This window comes from Episyrphus balteatus, chromosome 1 (genome assembly GCF_945859705.1).
Source record: "Episyrphus balteatus chromosome 1, idEpiBalt1.1, whole genome shotgun sequence".
In the NCBI taxonomy this organism is placed as follows: Eukaryota; Metazoa; Arthropoda; class Insecta; order Diptera; family Syrphidae; genus Episyrphus; species Episyrphus balteatus.
This window is the reverse complement of record NC_079134.1, coordinates 67,420,531-67,444,184: the sequence shown is the minus strand read 5'-3', so window position 1 is coordinate 67,444,184 and position 23,654 is coordinate 67,420,531. Positions and strand designations below refer to the sequence as shown.

The 23,654-nt window shown below is 32.6% G+C and overlaps 3 long non-coding RNA genes across 3 annotated transcripts; 1 reads left to right on the top strand and 2 right to left on the bottom strand.

Moving 5' to 3' along the window:
* Window positions 1-2,410: 2,410 nt before the first annotated feature.
* Window positions 2,411-3,790, bottom strand: LOC129905791 (uncharacterized). The gene is made up of 3 exons (XR_008770660.1): window positions 3,746-3,790; window positions 2,650-3,681; window positions 2,411-2,586 (listed from the first exon to the last, which is right to left on the bottom strand). It is a non-coding gene; the product is annotated as an uncharacterized LOC129905791 (long non-coding RNA).
* Window positions 3,791-4,779: 989 nt separating this feature from the next.
* LOC129907003 (uncharacterized) lies at window positions 4,780-7,780 on the top strand. The gene is made up of 3 exons (XR_008770913.1): window positions 4,780-5,145; window positions 7,386-7,600; window positions 7,669-7,780. It is a non-coding gene; the product is annotated as an uncharacterized LOC129907003 (long non-coding RNA).
* Window positions 7,781-17,268: 9,488 nt separating this feature from the next.
* On the bottom strand, window positions 17,269-17,689 carry LOC129907121 (uncharacterized). The gene is made up of 2 exons (XR_008770966.1): window positions 17,508-17,689; window positions 17,269-17,442 (listed from the first exon to the last, which is right to left on the bottom strand). It is a non-coding gene; the product is annotated as an uncharacterized LOC129907121 (long non-coding RNA).
* Between the last annotated feature and the right edge of the window lie 5,965 nt (window positions 17,690-23,654).

Here is a 23,654-nt window from a genome sequence, read left to right as displayed (position 1 = left end):
AGCAGCACTGTTCGGTCAATCCTCCCTATAATTTAACTTTGAATATAATTTTTTTTGTCACAACAGCTAGCGATTAATACTGTGTTTTATTATCCTCGTGGTCCACATCAGATCGTTGTTTTTATCAGCTTTACAACAGAAGAAGAAGAAGATTCTTTCGCAAATAAATTCATGATCTGATCTGGATCACTAGGAAAATAAAACAACGCTAATTTAAACAAAATATTTCAATATTTATGTGCTGTTGAACTTTGATTTGATTTTTATTTATTGATTTTTTATTCCTTCTGGGATGAATACTTTCGCCAGGAGAGACGAGACCATCTTCTATATGCACCCCTCATGTAAAAAACAGAAGATGGTCTCGTCTCTCCTGACGAAAGTGCTCGTCCTAGAATTATGATTGACGACTTGTTGGAATCAGCACTACTCTGATTCAAATTTTCTGCGTCAAAGCGGTATTTAAAAATAATTAATTAAAAAGGCAAATAAACACGATCAACAGTATGATATCTGGTTAATATTGCATTGAAAGATTAGTTGTGTTCTAGTGAGGATTTAATACAGTTTCCAAAAAGCCCTCAATCGTCCTTCTAGGACCAATAACTTCGTCGAGAGAGACGAGACCATGTTCCACATTCACCCGTCATAAACTAAACAGAAGATGGTCTCATCTCTCTTGAAAAAAGTACTCGTCCCAAAGGATTATTGATAGCATTTTGGAAACAGTATTAAGACCTCACTAAAACATACTTAATCCTTTCAACGCAATATTAGCCGTTTTTTATTATCACTTGATCCATATAGATCATTAATTAAAATGTATTACAACAACTACATGAGATCTTGCTTTTCATCAGGATCACGAATCGTGATCTTGCTTTTCATCAGGATCATGAATCGTGATCTTGCAAGATCTCATGTAGTTGTTGTAATACATTTTAATTAATGATCTATATTGATCAAGTGATAATAAAAAACGGCTATTGAACAAACTTATACAGATCTCATACTGTCATTCGATTCGGCAACTTGTACCAATGTGCTGTTTCCGTTTTATTTCACCATTGGGATGATTGGAAGTGTCAAACTCAACAAATTTCTCCATACCTACATAATTTCGTTAATGAAATTTTGAACGAAATTGAATTTCTTTTTGCTTTAAAACAAATTTTCTGATGTTTTTTCATGAATTTTTTTATTTGTATTTTTTAAAATTTTTACTTTGCTACAATGCCGGATGGTATTTTTTTCGTTTTCGTTAACATGTTCACTGTTAACATTGGAGATTTTTTCCTTTTGCTTCAGCTGCATTCCAGGCTTTAATCTCTTTGTGTAGCGGCATATATTTTTATAACTCGTATATGTATGTTTCAAATTAATTAACTCGTATAAATGTTTCAAATTAACCTCGACGGCCAATATGATTTTACTTACCTTAATGTCATTGTTAGTTAGAATGTATAATAGTAAGTAATAAAATTTTAAGCAAAATAAAACAAACACAAACCAATATACCCACAGTACACATAAAAAGGTAATATATTCCGAACTGTCGCCAAATTGTCAAAACATGACAATTTGGCGACCAACGTCAGCTATCGAATTCTTAATTGTTTTAAAATACCGACGAAAAACGCACAAAAACCGAAAAACCACGCACAACACTAATTTTTTAACAATTATCGACCATTTTCCGCGAAGAAACGCCAAGAAAATTTGATATTTTTCAATTTATAATTATTTTAAATGACATTTTATAAATTAAAACAAAAACAAATTTCCTGTTTACTGCGATTAAAATATAAAAATCAGAGGCCGATTTGACAGATTGGTGCCTATTTTTGACAAACAAATTTTGATAACGTTCGGAATATATTACCTTATTATGTGTACTGTGCAATATACCTACTATAATTTTGCCTAAAAACAAATGTTTTTTATTTAAATTATTCACAGAAAACAGCAAGTCGAAAATTTGAATTCTATTCTCCTTCGATCTTAGTGGTGATTCCAAAAAGGTCACAATCGTCTCTCTAGGACGAATATACTTTCGGCAGGAGATACTAGACCATCTTCTGTTTTGTACATGGCCTGTTTAGTGCAACCAACAGTCCCTTCAAGCAAACAGGTCCGACCTCGGTCCGAATCCGCTCCACCTTAGGCGGAGCTGAGTCCGACTTCGGATCAGAAACTGGTCCGAAGGCGGCTCAAATTAGTATGGAAATTATAATCACCGCGAAGTCGATTGCATATGTATTGGTGTGGTGAAAATCTCCATTCCGAGAAAACGGAGCCGAAGGCGGACCTGAGTCGGAGCAGCGAAAACCTACCAGAAAGAGGAATAAAAAAGGGATGACATTTCGCATTTGCGACCAAAAAAAGAACTAGATTTTTTTTTTCACTGAAACTGTTTTTTTTTTATTTAATTTTGGCAAACGAAATTTTCACAATATATACAATATAAAATACAATACATTTTTTTCATTTTATTTTATTTGTTGTTGCTGCTGTTGTTGGTGTTTCTTTAGATGCCCAATCGCATGTTTCACCTTCTGCCTTTTTCTTCATCATTAGAGATTACATCTACAACACAAACAGAAAAACATCACTTTAATCCAAACACTTTGAGCGATATATACAACATACCTTTTTTTGTTTCATATTGTTAATAGTTTGATATAATTGTTTATAATTATACTTATATTTTATTAACAACGACACGAGACACGACGCGACTAAACACTTCAACAAAAAATAACAAAATGACGCTTTTGCTCTTGTTGGCTATGTCTGTCTACTTTTTTTTCCTTTTCTCAGTTTTCACCACGATTCTCTTAGACTTTGTGTTCATACACAAAAAGTTGCAAGTGTGTGAGTGCAACCCCCCTTTTCTCGGTCGGAGGTCGGACTGTCTTTTCTGGACTCCGTTTTCTTGCTTGAAGGGGTATTAATTTACTGGGAATAAGTCATGTTATTGATTGTTTGAAGACAGAAACGAATAAGATGTAAGTTTTTTTCTGTTGAATTTAAACAGAAACACAAGAATTCATATTTTTAATTTTTTTTTTTCTTAGTTTTTACACCGTCATGTTCGTAGAGGACTAGTTCCACGAATAAGAGCAAGAAGGCTTCTAGAGTACGAGAACGAGAATAAATAGTACCCATTTTCACTTTCCTATCAAAGCAAAAAAGAATACAAGTGCGAGTCAGCCTCGAAAATTCGAAAATTCTTAACATTGTCTCTCATTCTCGAATTGAATTTATATGCGCTTCCTTCAGATGCCATCAAGTGTATTTTTGTTGGCTGCACATTCTTGGTTTGTTTGGTTTGGTATCTCGGTACCTTGCACAGGTGTAAATATTTTTTCATTTTGGATTGTAAAGAATTTCTTTTGTGATTGGATCAACTACACGGGGAACAGCAACAAACAGCTAGTATTTGCTACAAAATTTGTTGGATCCGCACTGGTTTAAGTTGTATCTTGGCTTCATAGGAACTTCTTTTTTAATTATAAGAATATATTTTTGTCTATGTTAATAAATTGAACAAAAGAAACGATTTTGTTTGCGATGAGCGCCCAGTAGGTAGAGTAGATTCATACAGAACATCCATGCTGTCGTGTGAATGGTCCATTTGGAAATGCAAGTTGGTTTGATGTTTCAGATTATTTGTTTTTACTGAAAAACAATTTTAAAGTATTAGGTTTATTAAAAAATATACAAACAATTGAATATTACTCACTTTGTTGGCGCTATATCACATCCGTGCCCATAGAGGAAGGAATACCTAGAGAACCGACTCGTACCCCCCTTGCCTAAAACACCCGCAAATTTCATTTGAGGTGAATAGAAGAGAACTCTCTTATTTTACTCTTTTTTTCTGACAGCTGAGCTGACAGTTCTCGATTTCATATATCATTTCAAATATCTGATTTTTTTTTGGTTGCAAAATAAATTTATTTTCAATTTTTTCGCGGTATTACAAAAAAAATGTACAAAAGACAATATATCGATGTAAAAGCATGGCAAAGCATTCAAATTGAATGCTTCACTGGGTGTTGAATTGCCATCAAGAGGATTCGACGGCAGTATGGATACATACGATGATCCACCAGTTAGTAGTAAGTCAAATCATTTTATTGAAACAATTCGCTGCCTAAAAACTATAATGTTCTATGTTTCAAAAAAATGTTTCGAGAAAATCGACTACAAAGTTTGGAGTATCAGAATTTCACCCTTTATCAAAATTTCTTTTTTGATCCTGGAAATCTGTTTAATTAACGTTTTTCTGTTTTAACATAGAACATTTATTTCATTTCCTTGCATTTCGAGTTGATTTTTTTGTTCTATGTTCGACATACAACATTATAGTAATGAGTATGGTATATGAAAATAACCAACTTACAGTCAAGACAAACAATATTTTTGGAGTAATTATATTGCTTTTTAAGCTTTTTGTTGTTTTTTTTTTTTTATCAAAAACCATAAATTTAATAAAGTGCATCATGCCCAAGTAAGTTCAAAGATTTCAAATTAGTATTTACCAAGAAATTAGCAAAAAAATATAATTACACAGCAATTATTTAAATAAACATTCAAGTGAACCTTACTTACAGACTATTGCTGATTACTGTCAGTAACTTTTTCAAAAAAGCCATAATCGACTTGCCGCATGACCTTTCAATATTGCTTTAAAGGATTTTATTTTGGAAAACTAAAATTTTTGTGGACACAGTCTTGTAGCCATTGAAATGTCGAAAATTTTGATATAAAAAAGTAATTTTTTTCCATTTCTTCGACATAGAACATTATAGTTTTGAGGCAGCGAATTGTTTAACCACAAACCATTTTACTTTAATGTTGATCCAAAAGCCAGCGACTTCAGCTCCTGGAACCATCCGATGTATGAAATGGAATGGCCAAGACTGACATGATCGTTCATGAACGTCAAAGGAAAGTGCACAAGTGATCAAGTCGCTCCCGACGGCCCATGATTGAAATACCGTAGTCAATTGGACAACATCTCAAACAACATGTTAATTGGTGCTAAAAACTTTGAAAAGAACTTAATAAACAACTTTAAGAATCAAGGGATTTAGCCAGGGGCTACAAAGTCAGTGGCTTTTGGTGATGAAAACTACGGTAAGGGTTCATCTCACCAGGAGGTATTCCGCTTTCGAATCATGTCACTTGTAGAGCCGCGCCATAATTGTCAAGTCGTTTGTCCATTTGGGCTGGTAAGCCAGTTGGTTCAAGGCTGGCAGTGCCCTCAACCGCATGAAGCAATTATGTGGCAACCAAGTAGCTTTGTCCCAAATACCCCCTCAGGTTTTCTAATAATAATGAGAAAAGAAAATACAAGCAAATAGTGTTGTTTTAAAAAATCATTTCTTTGAAATACTCAATAGGTATAATAAGAAGCAGCAGCACTGTTCGGTCAATCCTCCCTATAATTTAACTTTGAATATAATTTTTTTTGTCACAACAGCTAGCGATTAATACTGTGTTTTATTATCCTCGTGGTCCACATCAGATCGTTGTTTTTATCAGCTTTACAACAGAAGAAGAAGAAGATTCTTTCGCAAATAAATTCATGATCTGATCTGGATCACTAGGAAAATAAAACAACGCTAATTTAAACAAAATATTTCAATATTTATGTGCTGTTGAACTTTGATTTGATTTTTATTTATTGATTTTTTATTCCTTCTGGGATGAATACTTTCGCCAGGAGAGACGAGACCATCTTCTATATGCACCCCTCATGTAAAAAACAGAAGATGGTCTCGTCTCTCCTGACGAAAGTGCTCGTCCTAGAATTATGATTGACGACTTGTTGGAATCAGCACTACTCTGATTCAAATTTTCTGCGTCAGAGCGGTATTTAAAAATAATTAATTAAAAAGGCAAATAAACACGATCAACAGTATGATATCTGGTTAATATTGCATTGAAAGATTAGTTGTGTTCTAGTGAGGATTTAATACAGTTTCCAAAAAGCCCTCAATCGTCCTTCTAGGACCAATAACTTCGTCGAGAGAGACGAGACCATGTTCCACATTCACCCGTCATAAACTAAACAGAAGATGGTCTCATCTCTCTTGAAAAAAGTACTCGTCCCAAAGGATTATTGATAGCATTTTGGAAACAGTATTAAGACCTCACTAAAACATACTTAATCCTTTCAACGCAATATTAGCCGTTTTTTATTATCACTTGATCCATATAGATCATTAATTAAAATGTATTACAACAACTACATGAGATCTTGCTTTTCATCAGGATCACGAATCGTGATCTTGCTTTTCATCAGGATCATGAATCGTGATCTTGCAAGATCTCATGTAGTTGTTGTAATACATTTTAATTAATGATCTATATGGATCAAGTGATAATAAAAAACGGCTATTGAACAAACTTATTCAGATCTCATACTGTCATTCGATTCGGCAACTTGTACCAATGTGCTGTTTCCGTTTTATTTCACCATTGGGATGATTGGAAGTGTCAAACTCAACAAATTTCTATATACCTACATAATTTCGTTAATGAAATTTTGAACGAAATTGAATTTCTTTTTGCTTTAAAACAAATTTTCTGATGTTTTTTCATGAACTTTTTTATTTGTATTTTTTAAAATTTTTACTTTGCTACAATGCCGGATGGTATTTTTTTCGTTTTCGTTAACATGTTCACTGTTAACATTGGAGATTTTTTCCTTTTGCTTCAGCTGCATTCCAGGCTTTAATCTCTTTGTGTAGCGGCATATATTTTTATAACTCGTATATGTATGTTTCAAATTAATTAACTCGTATAAATGTTTCAAATTAACCTCGACGGCCAATATGATTTTACTTACCTTAATGTCAATGTTAGTTAGAATGTATAATAGTAAGTAATAAAATTTTAAGCAAAATAAAACAAACACAAACCAATATACCCACAGTACACATAAAAAGGTAATATATTCCGAACTGTCGCCAAATTGTCAAAACATGACAATTTGGCGACCAACGTCAGCTATCGAATTCTTAATTGTTTTAAAATACCGACGAAAAACGCACAAAAACCGAAAAACCACGCACAACACTAATTTTTTTAACAATTATCGACCATTTTCCGCGAAGAAACGCCAAGAAAATTTGATATTTTTCAATTTATAATTATTTTAAATGACATTTTATAAATTAAAACAAAAACAAATTTCCTGTTTACTGCGATTAAAATATAAAAATCAGAGGCCGATTTGACAGATTGGTGCCTATTTTTGACAAACAAATTTTGACAACGTTCGGAATATATTACCTTATTATGTGTACTGTGCAATATACCTACTATAATTTTGCCTAAAAACAAATGTTTTTTATTTAAATTATTCACAGAAAACAGCAAGTCGAAAATTTGAATTCTATTCTCCTTCGATCTTAGTGGTGATTCCAAAAAGGTCACAATCGTCTCTCTAGGACGAATATACTTTCGGCAAGAGATACTAGACCATCTTCTGTTTTGTACATGGCCTGTTTAGTGCAACCAACAGTATTAATTTACTGGGAATAAGTCATGTTATTGATTGTTTGAAGACAGAAACGAATAAGATGTAAGTTTTTTTCTGTTGAATTTAAACAGAAACACAAGAATTCATATTTTTAATTTTTTTTTTCTTAGTTTTTACACCGTCATGTTCGTAGAGGACTAGTTCCACGAATAAGAGCAAGAAGGCTTCTAGAGTACGAGAACGAGAATAAATAGTACCCATTTTCACTTTCCTATCAAAGCAAAAAAGAATACAAGTGCGAGTCAGCCTCGAAAATTCGAAAATTCTTAACATTGTCTCTCATTCTCGAATTGAATTTATATGCGCTTCCTTCAGATGCCATCAAGTGTATTTTTGTTGGCTGCACATTCTTGGTTTGTTTGGTTTGGTATCTCGGTACCTTGCACAGGTGTAAATATTTTTTCATTTTGGATTGTAAAGAATTTCTTTTGTGATTGGATCAACTACACGGGGAACAGCAACAAACAGCTAGTATTTGCTACAAAATTTGTTGGATCCGCACTGGTTTAAGTTGTATCTTGGCTTCATAGGAACTTCTTTTTTAATTATAAGAATATATTTTTGTCTATGTTAATAAATTGAACAAAAGAAACGATTTTGTTTGCGATGAGCGCCCAGTAGGTAGAGTAGATTCATACAGAACATCCATGCTGTCGTGTGAATGGTCCATTTGGAAATGCAAGTTGGTTTGATGTTTCAGATTATTTGTTTTTACTGAAAAACAATTTTAAAGTATTAGGTTTATTAAAAAATATACAAACAATTGAATATTACTCACTTTGTTGGCGCTATATCACATCCGTGCCCATAGAGGAAGGAATACCTAGAGAACCGACTCGTACCCCCCTTGCCTAAAACACCCGCAAATTTCATTTGAGGTGAATAGAAGAGAACTCTCTTATTTTACTCTTTTTTTCTGACAGCTGAGCTGACAGTTCTCGATTTCATATATCATTTCAAATATCTGATTTTTTTTTGGTTGCAAAATAAATTTATTTTCAATTTTTTCGCGGTATTACAAAAAAAATGTACAAAAGACAATATATCGATGTAAAAGCATGGCAAAGCATTCAAATTGAATGCTTCACTGGGTGTTGAATTGCCATCAAGAGGATTCGACGGCAGTATGGATACATACGATGATCCACCAGTTAGTAGTAAGTCAAATCATTTTATTGAAACAATTCGCTGCCTAAAAACTATAATGTTCTATGTTTCAAAAAAATGTTTCGAGAAAATCGACTACAAAGTTTGGAGTATCAGAATTTCACCCTTTATCAAAATTTCTTTTTTGATCCTGGAAATCTGTTTAATTAACGTTTTTCTGTTTTAACATAGAACATTTATTTCATTTCCTTGCATTTCGAGTTGATTTTTTTGTTCTATGTTCGACATACAACATTATAGTAATGAGTATGGTATATGAAAATAACCAACTTACAGTCAAGACAAACAATATTTTTGGAGTAATTATATTGCTTTTTAAGCTTTTTGTTGTTTTTTTTTTTTATCAAAAACCATAAATTTAATAAAGTGCATCATGCCCAAGTAAGTTCAAAGATTTCAAATTAGTATTTACCAAGAAATTAGCAAAAAAATATAATTACACAGCAATTATTTAAATAAACATTCAAGTGAACCTTACTTACAGACTATTGCTGATTACTGTCAGTAACTTGTTCAAAAAAGCCATAATCGACTTGCCGCATGACCTTTCAATATTGCTTTAAAGGATTTTATTTTGGAAAACTAAAATTTTTGTGGACACAGTCTTGTAGCCATTGAAATGTCGAAAATTTTGATATAAAAAAGTAATTTTTTTCCATTTCTTCGACATAGAACATTATAGTTTTGAGGCAGCGAATTGTTTAACCACAAACCATTTTACTTTAATGTTGATCCAAAAGCCAGCGACTTCAGCTCCTGGAACCATCCGATGTATGAAATGGAATGGCCAAGACTGACATGATCGTTCATGAACGTCAAAGGAAAGTGCACAAGTGATCAAGTCGCTCCCGACGGCCCATGATTGAAATACCGTAGTCAATTGGACAACATCTCAAACAACATGTTAATTGGTGCTAAAAACTTTGAAAAGAACTTAATAAACAACTTTAAGAATCAAGGGATTTAGCCAGGGGCTACAAAGTCAGTGGCTTTTGGTGATGAAAACTACGGTAAGGGTTCATCTCACCAGGAGGTATTCCGCTTTCGAATCATGTCACTTGTAGAGCCGCGCCATAATTGTCAAGTCGTTTGTCCATTTGGGCTGGTAAGCCAGTTGGTTCAAGGCTGGCAGTGCCCTCAACCGCATGAAGCAATTATGTGGCAACCAAGTAGCTTTGTCCCAAATACCCCCTCAGGTTTTCTAATAATAATGAGAAAAGAAAATACAAGCAAATAGTGTTGTTTTAAAAAATCATTTCTTTGAAATACTCAATAGGTATAATAAGAAGCAGCAGCACTGTTCGGTCAATCCTCCCTATAATTTAACTTTGAATATAATTTTTTTTGTCACAACAGCTAGCGATTAATACTGTGTTTTATTATCCTCGTGGTCCACATCAGATCGTTGTTTTTATCAGCTTTACAACAGAAGAAGAAGAAGATTCTTTCGCAAATAAATTCATGATCTGATCTGGATCACTAGGAAAATAAAACAACGCTAATTTAAACAAAATATTTCAATATTTATGTGCTGTTGAACTTTGATTTGATTTTTATTTATTGATTTTTTATTCCTTCTGGGATGAATACTTTCGCCAGGAGAGACGAGACCATCTTCTATATGCACCCCTCATGTAAAAAACAGAAGATGGTCTCGTCTCTCCTGACGAAAGTGCTCGTCCTAGAATTATGATTGACGACTTGTTGGAATCAGCACTACTCTGATTCAAATTTTCTGCGTCAGAGCGGTATTTAAAAATAATTAATTAAAAAGGCAAATAAACACGATCAACAGTATGATATCTGGTTAATATTGCATTGAAAGATTAGTTGTGTTCTAGTGAGGATTTAATACAGTTTCCAAAAAGCCCTCAATCGTCCTTCTAGGACCAATAACTTCGTCGAGAGAGACGAGACCATGTTCCACATTCACCCGTCATAAACTAAACAGAAGATGGTCTCATCTCTCTTGAAAAAAGTACTCGTCCCAAAGGATTATTGATAGCATTTTGGAAACAGTATTAAGACCTCACTAAAACATACTTAATCCTTTCAACGCAATATTAGCCGTTTTTTATTATCACTTGATCCATATAGATCATTAATTAAAATGTATTACAACAACTACATGAGATCTTGCTTTTCATCAGGATCACGAATCGTGATCTTGCTTTTCATCAGGATCATGAATCGTGATCTTGCAAGATCTCATGTAGTTGTTGTAATACATTTTAATTAATAATCTATATGGATCAAGTGATAATAAAAAACGGCTATTGAACAAACTTATACAGATCTCATACTGTCATTCGATTCGGCAACTTGTACCAATGTGCTGTTTCCGTTTTATTTCACCATTGGGATGATTGGAAGTGTCAAACTCAACAAATTTCTATATACCTACATAATTTCGTTAATGAAATTTTGAACGAAATTGAATTTCTTTTTGCTTTAAAACAAATTTTCTGATGTTTTTTCATGAATTTTTTTATTTGTATTTTTTAAAATTTTTACTTTGCTACAATGCCGGATGGTATTTTTTTCGTTTTCGTTAACATGTTCACTGTTAACATTGGAGATTTTTTCCTTTTGCTTCAGCTGCATTCCAGGCTTTAATCTCTTTGTGTAGCGGCATATATTTTTATAACTCGTATATGTATGTTTCAAATTAATTAACTCGTATAAATGTTTCAAATTAACCTCGACGGCCAATATGATTTTACTTACCTTAATGTCAATGTTAGTTAGAATGTATAATAGTAAGTAATAAAATTTTAAGCAAAATAAAACAAACACAAACCAATATACCCACAGTACACATAAAAAGGTAATATATTCCGAACTGTCGCCAAATTGTCAAAACATGACAATTTGGCGACCAACGTCAGCTATCGAATTCTTAATTGTTTTAAAATACCGACGAAAAACGCACAAAAACCGAAAAACCACGCACAACACTAATTTTTTAACAATTATCGACCATTTTCCGCGAAGAAACGCCAAGAAAATTTGATATTTTTCAATTTATAATTATTTTAAATGACATTTTATAAATTAAAACAAAAACAAATTTCCTGTTTACTGCGATTAAAATATAAAAATCAGAGGCCGATTTGACAGATTGGTGCCTATTTTTGACAAACAAATTTTGACAACGTTCGGAATATATTACCTTATTATGTGTACTGTGCAATATACCTACTATAATTTTGCCTAAAAACAAATGTTTTTTATTTAAATTATTCACAGAAAACAGCAAGTCGAAAATTTGAATTCTATTCTCCTTCGATCTTAGTGGTGATTCCAAAAAGGTCACAATCGTCTCTCTAGGACGAATATACTTTCGGCAAGAGATACTAGACCATCTTCTGTTTTGTACATGGCCTGTTTAGTGCAACCAACAGTATTAATTTACTGGGAATAAGTCATGTTATTGATTGTTTGAAGACAGAAACGAATAAGATGTAAGTTTTTTTCTGTTGAATTTAAACAGAAACACAAGAATTCATATTTTTAATTTTTTTTTTCTTAGTTTTTACACCGTCATGTTCGTAGAGGACTAGTTCCACGAATAAGAGCAAGAAGGCTTCTAGAGTACGAGAACGAGAATAAATAATACCCATTTTCACTTTCCTATCAAAGAAAAAAAGAATACAAGTGCGAGTCAGCCTCGAAAATTCGAAAATTCTTAACATTGTCTCTCATTCTCGAATTGAATTTATATGCGCTTCCTTCAGATGCCATCAAGTGTATTTTTGTTGGCTGCACATTCTTGGTTTGTTTGGTTTGGTATCTCGGTACCTTGCACAGGTGTAAATATTTTTTCATTTTGGATTGTAAAGAATTTCTTTTGTGATTGGATCAACTACACGGGGAACAGCAACAAACAGCTAGTATTTGCTACAAAACTTGTTGGATCCGCACTGGTTTAAGTTGTATCTTGGCTTCATAGGAACTTCTTTTTTAATTATAAGAATATATTTTTGTCTATGTTAATAAATTGAACAAAAGAAACGATTTTGTTTGCGATGAGCGCCCAGTAGGTAGAGTAGATTCATACAGAACATCCATGCTGTCGTGTGAATGGTCCATTTGGAAATGCAAGTTGGTTTGATGTTTCAGATTATTTGTTTTTACTGAAAAACAATTTTAAAGTATTAGGTTTATTAAAAAATATACAAACAATTGAATATTACTCACTTTGTTGGCGCTATATCACATCCGTGCCCATAGAGGAAGGAATACCTAGAGAACCGACTCGTACCCCCCTTGCCTAAAACACCCGCAAATTTCATTTGAGGTGAATAGAAGAGAACTCTCTTATTTTACTCTTTTTTTCTGACAGCTGAGCTGACAGTTCTCGATTTCATATATCATTTCAAATATCTGATTTTTTTTTGGTTGCAAAATAAATTTATTTTCAATTTTTTCGCGGTATTACAAAAAAAATGTACAAAAGACAATATATCGATGTAAAAGCATGGCAAAGCATTCAAATTGAATGCTTCACTGGGTGTTGAATTGCCATCAAGAGGATTCGACGGCAGTATGGATACATACGATGATCCACCAGTTAGTAGTAAGTCAAATCATTTTATTGAAACAATTCGCTGCCTAAAAACTATAATGTTCTATGTTTCAAAAAAATGTTTCGAGAAAATCGACTACAAAGTTTGGAGTATCAGAATTTCACCCTTTATCAAAATTTCTTTTTTGATCCTGGAAATCTGTTTAATTAACGTTTTTCTGTTTTGACATAGAACATTTATTTCATTTCCTTGCATTTCGAGTTGATTTTTTTGTTCTATGTTCGACATACAACATTATAGTAATGAGTATGGTATATGAAAATAACCAACTTACAGTCAAGACAAACAATATTTTTGGAGTAATTATATTGCTTTTTAAGCTTTTTGTTGTTTTTTTTTTATCAAAAACCATAAATTTAATAAAGTGCATCATGCCCAAGTAAGTTCAAAGATTTCAAATTAGTATTTACCAAGAAATTAGCAAAAAAATATAATTACACAGCAATTATTTAAATAAACATTCAAGTGAACCTTACTTACAGACTATTGCTGATTACTGTCAGTAACTTTTTCAAAAAAGCCATAATCGACTTGCCGCATGACCTTTCAATATTGCTTTAAAGGATTTTATTTTGGAAAACTAAAATTTTTGTGGACACAGTCTTGTAGCCATTGAAATGTCGAAAATTTTGATATAAAAAAGTAATTTTTTTCCATTTCTTCGACATAGAACATTATAGTTTTGAGGCAGCGAATTGTTTAACCACAAACCATTTTACTTTAATGTTGATCCAAAAGCCAGCGACTTCAGCTCCTGGAACCATCCGATGTATGAAATGGAATGGCCAAGACTGACATGATCGTTCATGAACGTCAAAGGAAAGTGCACAAGTGATCAAGTCGCTCCCGACGGCCCATGATTGAAATACCGTAGTCAATTGGACAACATCTCAAACAACATGTTAATTGATGCTAAAAACTTTGAAAAGAACTTAATAAACAACTTTAAGAATCAAGGGATTTAGCCAGGGGCTACAAAGTCAGTGGCTTTTGGTGATGAAAACTACGGTAAGGGTTCATCTCACCAGGAGGTATTCCGCTTTCGAATCATGTCACTTGTAGAGCCGCGCCATAATTGTCAAGTCGTTTGTCCATTTGGGCTGGTAAGCCAGTTGGTTCAAGGCTGGCAGTGCCCTCAACCGCATGAAGCAATTATGTGGCAACCAAGTAGCTTTGTCCCAAATACGCCCTCAGGTTTTCTAATAATAATGAGAAAAGAAAATACAAGCAAATAGTGTTGTTTTAAAAAATCATTTCTTTGAAATACTCAATAGGTATAATAAGAAGCAGCAGCACTGTTCGGTCAATCCTCCCTATAATTTAACTTTGAATATAATTTTTTTTGTCACAACAGCTAGCGATTAATACTGTGTTTTATTATCCTCGTGGTCCACATCAGATCGTTGTTTTTATCAGCTTTACAACAGAAGAAGAAGAAGATTCTTTCGCAAATAAATTCATGATCTGATCTGGATCACTAGGAAAATAAAACAACGCTAATTTAAACAAAATATTTCAATATTTATGTGCTGTTGAACTTTGATTTGATTTTTATTTATTGATTTTTTATTCCTTCTGGGATGAATACTTTCGCCAGGAGAGACGAGACCATCTTCTATATGCACCCCTCATGTAAAAAAACAGAAGATGGTCTCGTCTCTCCTGACGAAAGTGCTCGTCCTAGAATTATGATTGATGACTTGTTGGAATCAGCACTACTCTGATTCAAATTTTCTGCGTCAGAGCGGTATTTAAAAATAATTAATTAAAATGCAAATAAACACGATCAACAGTATGATATCTGGTTAATATTGCATTGAAAGATTAGTTGTGTTCTAGTGAGGATTTAATACAGTTTCCAAAAAGCCCTCAATCGTCCTTCTAGGACCAATAACTTCGTCGAGAGAGACGAGACCATGTTCCACATTCACCCGTCATAAACTAAACAGAAGATGGTCTCATCTCTCTTGAAAAAAGTACTCGTCCCAAAGGATTATTGATAGCATTTTGGAAACAGTATTAAGACCTCACTAAAACATACTTAATCCTTTCAACGCAATATTAGCCGTTTTTTATTATCACTTGATCCATATAGATCATTAATTAAAATGTATTACAACAACTACATGAGATCTTGCTTTTCATCAGGATCACGAATCGTGATCTTGCTTTTCATCAGGATCATGAATCGTGATCTTGCAAGATCTCATGTAGTTGTTGTAATACATTTTAATTAATGATCTATATGGATCAAGTGATAATAAAACACGGCTATTGAACAAACTTATACAGATCTCATACTGTCATTCGATTCGGCAACTTGTACCAATGTGCTGTTTCCGTTTTATTTCACCATTGGGATGATTGGAAGTGTCAAACTCAACAAATTTCTCCATACCTACATAATTTCGTTAATGAAATTTTGAACGAAATTGAATTTCTTTTTGCTTTAAAACAAATTTTCTGATGTTTTTTCATGAATTTTTTTATTTGTATTTTTTAAAATTTTTACTTTGCTACAATGCCGGATGGTATTTTTTTCGTTTTCGTTAACATGTTCACTGTTAACATTGGAGATTTTTTCCTTTTGCTTCAGCTGCATTCCAGGCTTTAATCTCTTTGTGTAGCGGCATATATTTTTATAACTCGTATATGTATGTTTCAAATTAATTAACTCGTATAAATGTTTCAAATTAACCTCGACGGCCAATATGATTTTACTTACCTTAATGTCATTGTTAGTTAGAATGTATAATAGTAAGTAATAAAATTTTAAGCAAAATAAAACAAACACAAACCAATATACCCACAGTACACATAAAAAGGTAATATATTCCGAACTGTCGCCAAATTGTCAAAACATAACAATTTGGCGACCAACGTCAGCTATCGAATTCTTAATTGTTTTAAAATACCGACGAAAAACGCACAAAAACCGAAAAACCACGCACAACACTAATTTTTTAACAATTATCGACCATTTTCCGCGAAGAAACGCCAAGAAAATTTGATATTTTTCAATTTATAATTATTTTAAATGACATTTTATAAATTAAAACAAAAACAAATTTCCTGTTTACTGCGATTAAAATATAAAAATCAGAGGCCGATTTGACAGATTGGTGCCTATTTTTGACAAACAAATTTTGACAACGTTCGGAATATATTACCTTATTATGTGTACTGTGCAATATACCTACTATAATTTTGCCTAAAAACAAATGTTTTTTATTTAAATTATTCACAGAAAACAGCAAGTCGAAAATTTGAATTCTATTCTCCTTCGATCTTAGTGGTGATTCCAAAAAGGTCACAATCGTCTCTCTAGGACGAATATACTTTCGGCAGGAGATACTAGACCATCTTCTGTTTTGTACATGGCCTGTTTAGTGCAACCAACAGTATTAATTTACTGGGAATAAGTCATGTTATTGATTGTTTGAAGACAGAAACGAATAAGATGTAAGTTTTTTTCTGTTGAATTTAAACAGAAACACAAGAATTCATATTTTTAATTTTTTTTTTTCTTAGTTTTTACACCGTCATGTTCGTAGAGGACTAGTTCCACGAATAAGAGCAAGAAGGCTTCTAGAGTACGAGAACGAGAATAAATAGTACCCATTTTCACTTTCCTATCAAAGAAAAAAAGAATACAAGTGCGAGTCAGCCTCGAAAATTCGAAAATTCTTAACATTGTCTCTCATTCTCGAATTGAATTTATATGCGCTTCCTTCAGATGCCATCAAGTGTATTTTTGTTGGCTGCACATTCTTGGTTTGTTTGGTTTGGTATCTCGGTACCTTGCACATGTGTAAATATTTTTTCATTTTGGATTGTAAAGAATTTCTTTTGTGATTGGATCAACTACACGGGGAACAGCAACAAACAGCTAGTATTTGCTACAAAATTTGTTGGTTCCACACTCATTTAAGTTGTATCTTGGCTTCATAGGAATTAATTATAAGTAAACATTTTTTGTCTTTGTTAATAAATTGAACAAAAGAAACGATTTTGTTTGCGTTGAGCGCCCAGCAGGTAGAGTAGATTCATACAGAACATCCATGCTGTCGTGTGAATGGTCCATTTGGAAATGCAAGTTGGTTTGATGTTTCAGATTAATTGTTTTTACTGAAAAACAATTTTAAAGTATTAGGTTTATTAAAAAATATAAAAACAATTGAATAATTACTCACTTTGTTGGCGCTATATATCTCATCTGTGCCTCCCATTTTTTTTTTTACATAATTTTCATCTGTCAAAATACTCACCTTTGAGCTATTTTTGTGTGGTGGAAAATTAGGCGCTGTTATACTTTTCATGGTTTAATTAGGGTGCGCTTATACTTTTTTTTTAATTTTTATAGTTTTTAGCAATAAAGTTCATAAATATTGTTTGATTTTTATGGTAAACGCAATAAAAAGTAATATTTATTATATTTTTTATTGATTAAATGTCAAAAAAAGATTTTTTTCTGAAAATTTAATTTTATTTTCCAATTTTTGAATCAACCGGATTTTTTTGTTGCGCACTGAGCGCATTGAGCAAAACTCCACAGTTGAATGTGTAAGTGCCATTTAAAATGCACGGGGAAACTACCACATATAGCCACTGTTGAGTTTTTTCTCTCATTGCAGCTTGTAGGGTCGAAGAGAACAACCCCTCGAAGTCGGTTCTCTAGGTATTCCTTCCTCTATGAAAAGGAGCTTGAATTTTAAATTCAAATCAAAGAATTAAAGAATGTTAAAAAAAAATAAAAATGGTTAGTAAAAATGAAAAAAATCAATGCTGTCTGGCTTTGCTCTGTGCATTTTATTAAGGAATCCGACGAAAGCAAACTCATCGTCAACGACCTAATCTTTTTTTTTGCGCAGTCAAGGTTAAGAATTTTTGTTTACAAAAATACATACCCTCAAGTTGTCAAAAACCACGTGATGTTTCTAAAATGTAATAGTAATTTGTACTAGATTAGTCAATTCCAATTAATTTTTTGACACAACTATCGTTTAGTTAATCATCTGTGGAAATTCGATTATAAATACAGATTAAAGCAACGTTGCTTAAAGGCGAATTAAATATTTAAGCAAGCTTAACTAAACAACCTTTGAGAACCAGTTTAAGCTAATCTAATAAATACCGCTGCAAGTGTTTTATAACGATCAGTTTCTTCTACGTACAAAGGAACACGGCTATTAGCAATAACATCACTTAGAAGAATCACACTTAAAGTAGTTCTTATGTTAAAATACTGGCGCTAGTGCAGCTGTCACAACAAAAATCTGAAATCTGTCAAAAGGTAGTGCTTTCTCTCTGACAAACGTAAGGAAACGTAAGAAAGCGAGCAAAAGTTCAACTAGGCTGAACTTTTGCTCGCTTTCTGACATTTATCAGATATAGTCACCCACGTAATTATTGGGCCAAATGTGAATAAAAAAAATAAATTATTCCAATACTAGGTGTGCTTTTTTGTTTCTGTATATACATTTCGCACAAAAAAAATGTCATCAAGATATTTTAAATCAAAACAATTTACGTATTACAAATAACAATAATTTAATGATGTGGTAGACTGAGTTTTATTGTGAGTTCTCTTAAAAAAAGAATTTATTTTGATTGGTTTTGCTTTTAAAACTATAGGAATACAGAATAAACAAACTGTTATGTATTTTTCAACACATTATAATATTCTTCTTCATTTTTCCACATTTAAATCAAGATAAAGACTTGGCCCAATGATTTTGTGAGTGATTGTGTTTTTTTTTTATTTGACAGCACATTTTATGTTTCAATCAGCTGTGTAAAGTCAAAGTGACAGAAGCGCGCTTTGAGTATTTCTCAACGTAACGCGACGACGCGTTTTGAAGAAATAGTAATAAAAAAAGACTTGTGCATTGCATTTTTTGTCAACTTATGCAAGTATAATTTGTTTGCCTACCCTACACAAAACCAATGATAATGTTTTGTGTCTACCTTTCAATTCATATACCTACAACACAAGGTCACATTTGAAAACATGCATACACACAATCTCATGTCATAAACTTCTCCAGACCAAAAAATTAGAAAACACAAGAACAGAGATACCCAAAGAAGATGGGAAACTTCTGACGTCATACGGGTTTTGCCTACAAGCTCCGTCGGACATTTTTGGCGGCTAAGTATGCGTGAAAACACATAAAACAAAAATGTCTACCCACCCTTGTGGGAAGTAAAATAGCCGTTATTTTTGAAAATTAGCAGTTATTTTGAAAAAAAAAATTAAAAGTTCAGAAAATGGGAAAGAATCAGAAAAAGAAGTTCAGAAAATTGAAATATGTGTTCCATTGGGTTGATCTGAAATACTGCGCACTTTAGAAACAATTAAAACATTTAAATACATCACAAATATTTATCTGCAATGTGTGCGGCATCAAATTGACGGAGAAAAAAATGTTCAAAACATTATTATTTCGACTTGGTATTTTGGTATTTTTTCGTTAACATGTTCGCTGTTGGCTTTGGAGACTTAAAAATATTTCGTTTCGCTTCAGCTGCGTACTAGGCTTTACGTTGACCTAAAAATAGAAAAAGTACTAAAGTAAAAATTTTCAAACGGATTATTTCTCGAAATGGAAAAGTTACAAAATTGATGCAGAAAGCTTATTTTTTGGCCTCAAAAACAATTTGTACCTACACTCTTTTTTACAAACAATTTGCGCTAGGGAAAAAAATATTTTCACTTTTCGTCGCCTCAATAAAATAATGTCGTATGTTACATTCGGCTACTTTTGGGAAAACGCAATTAAAGTTCAGATTTTTTTTTCTCGAAAACTGTACGGTGAATTTTTTTTTTAATACCATGACATATACAGAAAATATTTGCCTATTGAATTATGTTAGAATTATTTCAATATTCCAATCTAGAAACGAATAATAGTCAATTTTCTCCAATATGCCGATGTCGTATGTTACGTTTTCACAGAAACTATTTGTTAACCAAACACATACGACAAATTGATGACACATACGACAAAAATAAGCAAAGTTTTATTCGAAACTTGTTTACGACATACGACAAATAGATGTCAAATTCAATGCGAAAAACAAATAACTAACGTTAATTTACTAACTTTTTAAAATCACATTGGCTCTTGGTAATGACCCGAGTTTAGCAAAACTCGAATTTAACAAAAACATCAGTGGTAAAATACCATACCTACATCTAACTTCTAAACAATTGGTTTAGATAGAAGCAGTTCACATATAAAATGATAGAACTTTTTATTATTATTATTATTATTATTATTATTATTTATTTACATATAATTAAAATTACAATGCAAATATAAAGGAAGAAAAGAGCCTAGCTACAGAAGACTTCCAGCTCTGATAGAGACGTTTTGATAAGATAAAAAAAAAAAGGTTTAAGTAGATAATTGATTGGTAATCTAGTTTATATAGAGATTCTAGTTTTATTAAAAAAGTTGAATATTTTTGATATATTTTCGTGACTAAATGTGCTGAGTATAGTGTTGACTGTTTCGTTGTTGGCGAGAAGGGTGTTGAATTGACTGGATATAATGCATGCGTTTTGTCCGAGCAGGTGGTTTATGTTTAGTATGTTGTTGCATGTAGTGCATATAGGCGGGTCAGTTCTTTTTAATATATGTTGATGAGTAGTGGCTGTATGTCCTAGTCGAAGGCGAGCGAAGGTGGTGTTTTGCGCTTTTGAAGTTGATGCAGGGTAGACAGGGGTTTGGCGGTCTCTGTTTGTTGTTGAGTAGTGGGTAAGGTGGCAGTGCCAAGTTTCAAGACGTTTCTTTAGAATTAAACTGTCGATGTGTCTTTTTAGATCAAGTTTGGAGTAGGAGTTAAAAAGATATACAGGAGATTTCGCTGCTAGGTTGGCTTCGATATCAGCGAGTTCGTTGCCCTGGATCCCAATGCGTTCAAAAGTTATGATTTTTGCAACGAGATAAGTCATTTTGGACAACAGTGCGTCGCCTCAATAAAATAATGTCGTATGTTACATTCGGCTACTTTTGGGAAAACGCAATTAAAGTTCAGATTTTTTTTCTCGAAAACTGTACGGTGAATTTTTTTTTTAATACCATGACATATGCACCGAGTGGTTCGGCTAGTGAGTCCCAACTTGCTAGTCTTTTGTGGTATCACAATGGATCCATAAGGGTCTAAGTGTGTCGGGTAATTTGCCTGACAGCCACTACTACCTAACCTAACCTATGACATATACAGAAAATATTTGCCTATTGAATTATGTTAGAATTATTTCAATATTCCAATCCAGAAACGAATAATAGTCAATTTTCTCCAATATGCCGATGTCGTATGTTACGTTTTCACAGAAACTATTTGTTAACCAAACACATACGACAAATTGATGACACATACGACAAAAATAAGCAAAGTTTTATTCGAAACTTGTTTACGACATACGACAAATAGATGTCAAATTCAATGCGAAAAACAAATAACTAACGTTAATTTACTAACTTTTTAAAATCACATTGGCTCTTGGTAATGACCCGAGTTTAGCAAAACTCGAATTTAACAAAAACATCAATGGTAAAATACCATACCTACATCTAACTTCTAAACAATTGGTTTAGATAGAAGCAGTTCACATATAAAATGATAGAACTTTTTAATTTGGAAGTTTGGAAGTGAGATGTATGTTTTATTTTTTTTGTTAAAATCGAGGTTTGGCTTAATTCGGGTAGGTATATTACTATGAATTATTGACTTCACAACGCTTCATACAAGTTTCGTAGGGCCAAGTTTTTACTGTCACTGGATTCGAGACATTGAGGGAACCTAAAGGATCGGCATCAAAGAATTCATCTTCCAATATTTCGTTACGAATGCTAAATTAATAAAATCATAAAACCACTATTTTATGCATTTTGTATGCATAAAATAGAGCATAAAGCTCCTCGGATAAACTTGGCGCAGGTCGACTCGTCCGACCTGCTCGACATCTTGATTGCAACTGAAATTACACTCGTCAGTGTATTTCCTTATGGGACAAACGACAAACGTTTACTGAAATTCTAGTAAAATATTGTTGTATGTGTTGCAAAAACAGCACATACGACAATTATTTACCGAACGAAGAAAAACACAGATTTGTATGAAAAAATTGTAGTATGTGATAATTTTTGTCGTATGTGCACGTTTTCTGTGCACTTACGACAAAAAGCTACTGAAAATGTTTGTAAACCTACACATACGACAAAATGCATAGCGATTATCTCGGAAACGGACACAGATATCGAAAAACGGATTTCACAGAATGAAGGAGAAAAAATCAATTAGAAAAACTGCATTCAAATCTCAAAACCTCAATTTTGCACATACGACAATATTTTATTGAGGCGACGTTTTGTACTTTTGCAAAAAGTGGTCAATGTAGTTATCGTAGTTGTTATTTGCATTTGCAATTGAAAATTGAAAAAAAAATCATAAATGTTACATATTTATTTTGGAAAACACGAACTCAACTCACAAATTAAAACTCAATCACAATTTACTTTCTTTTTATTCTTTTTTGTTTTTCTATTGACTTTTTTCTTACACAGACCAGCGTTGAAATTTCTCCATACAAAAAATAAGCTCGTCCCACCAAGAGAGAATTCAGAGGGCTCAGAGATTTTTTAAGTGAGACAAAAAATCTCAACTGAGCGCTAATTTTTTTTCGGAGATTCTGGAACGAACATTTTTTGGATTCATTTCTCAGATTTCTTTCTTTAATTTGTTTTTCTTATTGTTTTGACGTTATTTGTTTTTTGGTGGTGTACAGTTTAAGTGCTAAAAACATGAAAAATTTAATGAAAATTTAAAAAAAGTGTTATTATTTTGAGCTTGATTCACGAAATAATATCTTTTGAAATAATTTATATCAGAATTTAATATTTGAAGAAATGTTCCAGTTGACTTGTTGGATTTGAAAAAAAATTGGATTCATGTGAGAAACTTTTCTAGGAACAACGTTAAAAAGAGGAAAAATTCCAAGTCAAATGAATTCCTGATACATTCACAGGAAATTGATGATGGAATTTATCTAGGAAACACAATAGTTAAGGCACACGACAATTACGTCCATGTCCCTGTTTTGAACAGTACAAGAGAGGACTATTTCATGGATATAAGCTTCATACCTACACACTCAAATCTTAAAAATTATACAATAGCAAAAAATAATCCGGGATCGAAAATATATGCGAATTTTAAACAAATCCACATTAAGGAACGGGAGATGAACCTTCTATCTTTAATTAAACTAGATCATAACTTAACAAAGCAAGAAAAAAAATCTATACAAAATTTATGCATTAAGTTTAATG